Source organism: Mesoplodon mirus, assembly GCF_964341445.2.
Source record: "Mesoplodon mirus genome assembly, chromosome: 10".
Lineage (NCBI taxonomy): Eukaryota > Metazoa > Chordata > Mammalia > Artiodactyla > Ziphiidae > Mesoplodon > Mesoplodon mirus.
In genome coordinates this window covers 101,147,663-101,154,577 of record NC_138986.1, presented here as the reverse complement: position 1 = coordinate 101,154,577, position 6,915 = coordinate 101,147,663, and positions in this window count along the sequence as shown.

The window sequence follows — 6,915 nt, the reverse complement described above, 5'->3', positions numbered from 1 at the left end:
AATTTTTTGGTCGATATATGACCCCAGGTTTTGTTTTCAGGGCAGGTGTCATGTACAGGCCTGCAATGATTTGGAATATCCACTGACCATTAGCGCTGGGATTAAAGCTGCTGTTGTGTGAAACGGCCACAAGGTGGCAGCAGTTCTCCCTTACCAAATCTGGTTACTAGGGCAACAGAGCCTCAATGGAAGTCGTGTTCTAGATTGGAATTTAGAATGGAATGTGCCAGGAGAAAGCCCCTCAAGTTTGTCTCACTACTTCTTGTTCGTGTTTTTAATTTATTTTTTTATTTTTTATTACAGCGATGTTGATGACAACGTTTGGCTTGTTGTAGGTGTGCAAGATGTGGTTCTTTTACACATATACATATGTCTGTTCTTCCTGGGATCCTTTTCCCATGTACGTTATGACAGAATGTTGAGTAGTCTTCTCTTGGTATTCCGTAGGTCTTTAGTGATTATATATTTCACCTGTGTTTGTATATGTCTGTTAACCCCAATATCGTAATGAATCCAATCCTCACACCTTTCCATTGGTGAACCATAAGTTTGTTTAATGAATCTGTGATTGCCCTTCTCCGTGGAAATATCTGCCCTGGTATCAATTTTTAGGTAACACCTATAAGTGATATCTTACGATATGTGTCCTTCACTTTCTGACTTACTACAAGTCACGAGATTACCTCTAGACTCATCTACGGTGCTGCAAATGGCATTGTGTCCTTTTTTCCCTTGGCTAATATTCTGTCTTTGAGAGGTCCATTTTCTGCAATGTGATTCCCTGAGGGCTGAGGATTAGCTGACCTGGGCAGCCTGACCCTGCCGGCAAGCCCTCCCCAGGTGTGCCTGGGTTGAGGGCAATAGAAACAGCACTCCAGGCAGCAATACCCCCTGCAGCTGGGCCTGACGCCATATTCTCTGCCCCGTCAGCAGTCTCGGGGCTGTGCTGGTGGGAGGGTGTGAGGGTCCACGGCTTTGTTGGTGGCCCGGTGTGAGTGGGGCTCTGCTGGCCTTTCTGCAGGAGTTGCCAGGCTGCCACCTGTAAAGAAGAGGATGTGTCACCCACAACTTCCACTGGAATTTCTCTCCGCGTTGTGGTGAGGAAGGAATAAAAGGAGTGGGGACCGGGACAGGAGGGGTATCTCAGGCAGGGAAATGGAAAACTTCCAGAAGACTACCGGTGCCAGGACCATACTGGCTGGCCTTCAGGCACCAAGTTGGCCTGCGTGCTGTCGCTAGTGTGGCTCCACGGCCCTTGTTTACTTCAACTACTTGTTTACAAGAACCTCGACTTCGGTACACCTTCAATATCCGAGGAAAGACAAACATGGGCAATGAATTTGAGATACTTCCGTACGATGGAATATCCGTCAACAATAAAGTCAAGGTCATAATGCCAGTAGCAGCATAATGAGTGGGTTTAGGTACGATGATTCTAAGTGAAAGATGTCACACAGAAAAAGAAACTTATCATAAGATCCCACTTAAGAAGGGAATATAAACATGGCTACACATGAACTGAATTAGGAAACAGAACAGAGTTCACATTTAGAAAACACTCTTATGCCTGCTTCAGGGGAAAGGAGAGGTGGGGTGATGCATAAAAGCAGAGTTGGATATTAGCACAGGTTTCGTTCCCTAAACCAAATATGCAATAGACAAGACCTACTCCTTGCTCAGTGAACGGGACTCAACACCCTCAATTCCCCCGCAGAGGAATATATGTGACTAGTAAGAATCTTAAAACCTATGTATTGATATGTCTCTGGGAGGGAATCAAGTGCATCTAGAACAGCATAAACATAGCAGTGAAAAGCAGCCCAACCCAATAATAAAAATGAATTTCAAACAAAAAACACAAAAACAGTGAAATTCTTACACAATTTCTTCAGGGGCTCTGAAGCAACCTGCATTGACAACACCTACAACCACAGCTGGATGAGACCTAAGGATGGACACTTGGGGCTGAGAGGATTGGTGAGGTTGGGTGAGCAAATGCACACCCTTTCTAGCAAAAATCAGTGCCAACCACTCCATGGGTCCCAACTCTCCAGGTTGAAGGAAATCATACTACAGCTAAAACCTGCATGGGAAACCCAGAGGATGGGGCATCGTGTGATCGGGAGAGGTTTCTACAATGCTCCTCATTTTTCCTCTTCTGGTTCTCGGGTTCACCATTCCAGCCGCTTTACTATCAATCTCCCCACTTGGACAGTCAGCGCCTTTAACCTCCTGTTTTGCACAGTTTGCAATCTGTGCAGAGGATGAAACGGAAGAGGGGTAAGCAATGAGAGACTATCTGTCGGCATTTGGACGGGCACATGTCACTCTAATTTCCCGTCACGAAGAAGAATTAAACAAAGGCTCAGCCTGCTGCCCAGACAGCAGAATAGGGCCTGAAGCAATCCTGTGGTTTTGTGGTGAGCTCACAAAAAAGCGAGTTATAAAATGGAGCTCAGAGTCACAGCAACTCACAAACCTGCAGAGTTCTAAAGGACAGCGATCGTCCACAAATCTGTTGAGGGAAGGCAACGAGGAGGAATTGAAAGGGAGGCAGAATTGCAGGAAACGCATTTCAAGAGGTAGATTGGAATCGCCTTGAATGCACAGGAAAAGCGGCACAACTTCCACAATGATGCACTTGGCCACAAAGGGCTTATGCGGTTTTTCCTGAATATATTCAGGAAAAAACGCATCCGCCCATTTTAGCCAACCAAGCAAGTGGGCAATGCAGATCCGCACTACAAAGAAATCTCACTTGCAACCGGTCAAAAGGGACATCCGAAAAATATGTAAAAACCAGAAAGGCACGACAGGCCCTGGAGAACAGGGAGCCTTGTTATGCTGATGGGCGGGATGTAATTGCCAACAGCCACTCAGGAAGACTGCACTGAGTTCCCTAAAAGAAGTAAACAACAGGGCTTCCCTGGTGGCTCAGTGGTTGGGAGTCTGCCTGCTGATGCAGGGGACGCGGTTTTGTGCCCAGGTCTGGGAGAATCCCACATGCCGCGGAGCAGCTGGGCCGTGAGCCATGGCCGCTGAGCCTGCGCGTCTGGAAGCTGTGCTCACAAGGGGAGAGGCCACAGCAGTGAGAGGTCCGCGTACAGGAAAGAACAAAAAAAAATGAAACTGAAGAGATATGACAACTAATATGGACAGTAGATTAAAGTTTAAAAAAAAAGAAGTAAACAACAGAGCTACAGAGACTAGGGCACTTCCAATCATGGGCATATACCTTGGAAAACTGAAAATCAAAAAGACACAGCCATCCCAAAACCTAGGGCTGCTCTGTTTACAAGAACCTCGATTTCTGTACACCTTCAATATCACAGGAAAGACAAACATGGGCAATGAATTTGACGTACTTCCGTACGATGGAATATCCCTCAACCATGAAGTCAAGGTCATAATGCCAGTAGCAGCATAATGAGTGGATTTAGGTACGATGATTGTAAGTGAAAGAAGTCACACAGAAAAAGAAACTTATCATAAGATCCCACTTAAGAAGGGAATATAAACATGGCTACACATGAACTGAATTAGGAAACAGAACAGAGTTCACATTTAGAAAACACTCTTATGCCTGTTTCAGGGGAAAGGTGAGGTGGGGTGATGCATAACACAAGAGTTGTATATTAGCACAGGTAACGTTCCCTAAACCAAATATGTAATAGACAAGACCTAATCCTTGCTCAGTGAATGGGACTCAACAAGCGCAATTCCCCACAGAGGAATATATGTGACTAGTAAGAATCTTAAAACCTACCTATTTATATGTCTCTGAGAGGGAATCAAGTGAGTCTAGAGTGGCATAAACACGGCAGTGAAAATCAGCCCAACACAATAACAAAAATGAATTTCAAAAACAAAACACAAAAAGAGCGAAATTCTTACACAATTCCTTCAGGGGCTCTGATGCAACCTGCATTGACACCACCTACAACCACAACTGGATGAGACCTAAGGATGGACACTTGGGGCCGAGAGGATTGGTGGGGTTGGGTGAGCAAATGCAGACACTATCAAGCAAAAATGAGTGCCACCCACTCCATGGGTCCCAACTCTCCAGGTTGAAGGGAATCATACTACAGCTAAAATCTGCATGGGAAACCCAGAGGATGGGGCATCGTGTGATCGGGAGAGGTTTCTACAACGCTCCTCATTTTTCCTCTCCTGGTGCTCGGGTTCGCCATTCCAGCCACTTTACTATCAGTCTCCCCACTTGGACAATCAGTGCCTTTAACCTCCTGTTTCGCACAGTTTGCAATTTGTGCAGAGGATGAATCGGAAGAGGGGGAAGCTATGAGAGATTATCTGACGGCATTTGGTCGGGCACATGTCACTCTAGTTTCCCGTCACGAAGAAGAATTAAACAAAGGCTCAGCCTGCTGCCCAGGCAGCAGAATAGGGCCTGAAGCAATCCTGTGGTTTTGTGGCCAACTCACAAAAAAGCGAGTTATAAAATGGAGCTCAGAGTCACAGCAACTCACAAACCTGCAGAGTTCTAAAGGACAGCGATCGTCCACATATCTGTTGAGGGAAGGCAACGAGGAGGAATTGAAAGGGAGGCAGAATTTCAGGAAACACATTTCAAGAGGTAAATTGGAATCGCCTTGAATGCACAGGAAAAGCGGCACAACTTCCACAATGATGCACTTGGCCACAAAGGGCGTATGCGTTTTTTCCTGAATATATTCAGGAAAAAACGCATCCGCCCATTTTAGCCAACCAAGCAAGCGGGCAATGCAAATCCGCACTACAAAGAAGTCTCACTTGCCACCGGTCAAAAGGGACATCCGAAAAATGTGTAAAAACCAGAAAGGCAGGACAGGCCCTGGAGAACAGGGAGCCTTGTTATGCTGATGGGCAGGATGTAAATTGCCAAGAGGCACTCAGGAGGAGTGCACTGTGTTCCCTAAAAGAAGTAAACAACAGGGCTTCCCTGGTGGCGCAGTGGTTGGGTGTCTGCCTGCTGATGCAGGGGACGCAGTTTCGTGCCCCGGTCTGGGAGTATCCCACATGCCGCTGAGCGGCTGGGCCCGTGAACCATGGCCACTGAGCCTGCGAGTCTGGAACCTGTGCTCCACAACGGGAGTGGCCACAGGAGTGAGAGGTCCGCGTACAGGAAAGAAATAAGTAAGAGACTGAAGAGATATGACAACTAATATGGACAGTAGATTAAAGTTTAAAAAAAAAAAGAAGTAAACAACAGAGCTACAGAGCCTAGGGCACTTCCAATCATGGGCATATACCTTGGAAAACTGAAAATCAAAAAGACACAGCCATCCCAAAACCTAGGGCTGCTCTGTTTACAAGAACCTCGACTTCGGTACACCTTCAATATCCCAGGAAAGACAAACATGGGTAATGAATGTGCGGTACTTCCGTACGATGGAATATCCCTCAGCCATGAAGTCAAGGTCATAATGCCAGTAGCAGCATAATGAGTGGATTTAGGTACGATGATTGTAAGTGAAAGAAGTCACACAGAAAAAGAAACTTATCATAAGATCCCACTTAAGAAGGGAATATAAACATGGCTACACATGAACTGAATTAGGAAACAGAACAGAGTTCACATTTAGAATACACTGTTATGCCTGCTTCAGGGGAAAGGAGAGGTGGGGTGATGCATAAAAGCAGAGTTGGATATTAGCACAGGTTTCGTTCCCTAAACCAAATATGCAATAGACAAGACCTACTCCTTGCTCAGTGAACGGGACTCAACACCCTCAATTCCCCCGCAGAGGAATATATGTGACTAGTAAGAATCTTAAAACCTATGTATTGATATGTCTCTGGGAGGGAATCAAGTGCATCTAGAACAGCATAAACATAGCAGTGAAAAGCAGCCCAACCCAATAATAAAAATGAATTTCAAACAAAAAACACAAAAACAGTGAAATTCTTACACAATTTCTTCAGGGGCTCTGAAGCAACCTGCATTGACAACACCTACAACCACAGCTGGATGAGACCTAAGGATGGACACTTGGGGCTGAGAGGATTGGTGAGGTTGGGTGAGCAAATGCAGACCCTTTCAAGCCAAACGAGTGCCACCCACTCCATGGGTCCCAACTCTCCAGGTTGAAGGGAACCATACTACAGCTAAAACTTGCATGGGAACCCCAGACGATGGGACATCGTGTTACCGGGAGAGGTTTCTAAAACGCTCCTCATTTTTCCTCTCCTGGTGCTCTGGTTCGCCATTCCAGCCGCTTTACTATCAATCTCCCCACTTGGACAGTCAGTGCCTTTAACCTCCTGTTTCGCAGAGTTTGCAATTTGTGCAGAGGATGAATGGGAAGACGGGGAAGCAATGAGAGACTATGTGTCGGCCTTTGGACGGGCACATGTCACTTTAATTTCCCGTCAGGAAGAAGAATTAAACAAAGGCTCAGCCTGCTGCCCAGACAGCAGAATAGGGCCTGAAGCAATCCTGTGGTTTTGTGGCCAACTCACAAAAAAGCGAGTTATAAAATGGAGCTCAGAGTCACAGCAACTCACAAACCTGCAGAGTTCTAAAGGACAGCGATCGTCCACAAATCTGTTGAGGGAAGGCAATGAGGAGGAATTGAAAGGGAGGCAGAATTTCAGGAGAAACATTTCAAGAGGTAGATTGGAATCGCCTTGAATGCACAGGAAAAGCGGCACAACTTCCACAATGATGCACTTGGCCAAAAAGGGCGTATGCGTTTTTTCCTGAATATATTCAGGAAAAAACGCATCTGCCCATTTTAGCCAACCAAGCAAGCAGGCAATGCAAATCCACACTACAAAGTAGTCTCACTTGCCACCGGTCAAAAGGGACATCCAAAAAATGTGTAAAAACCAGAAAGGCACGACAGGCCCTGGAGAACAGGGAGCATTGTTTTGCTGATGGGCGGGATGTAAATTGCCAACAGCCACTCAGGA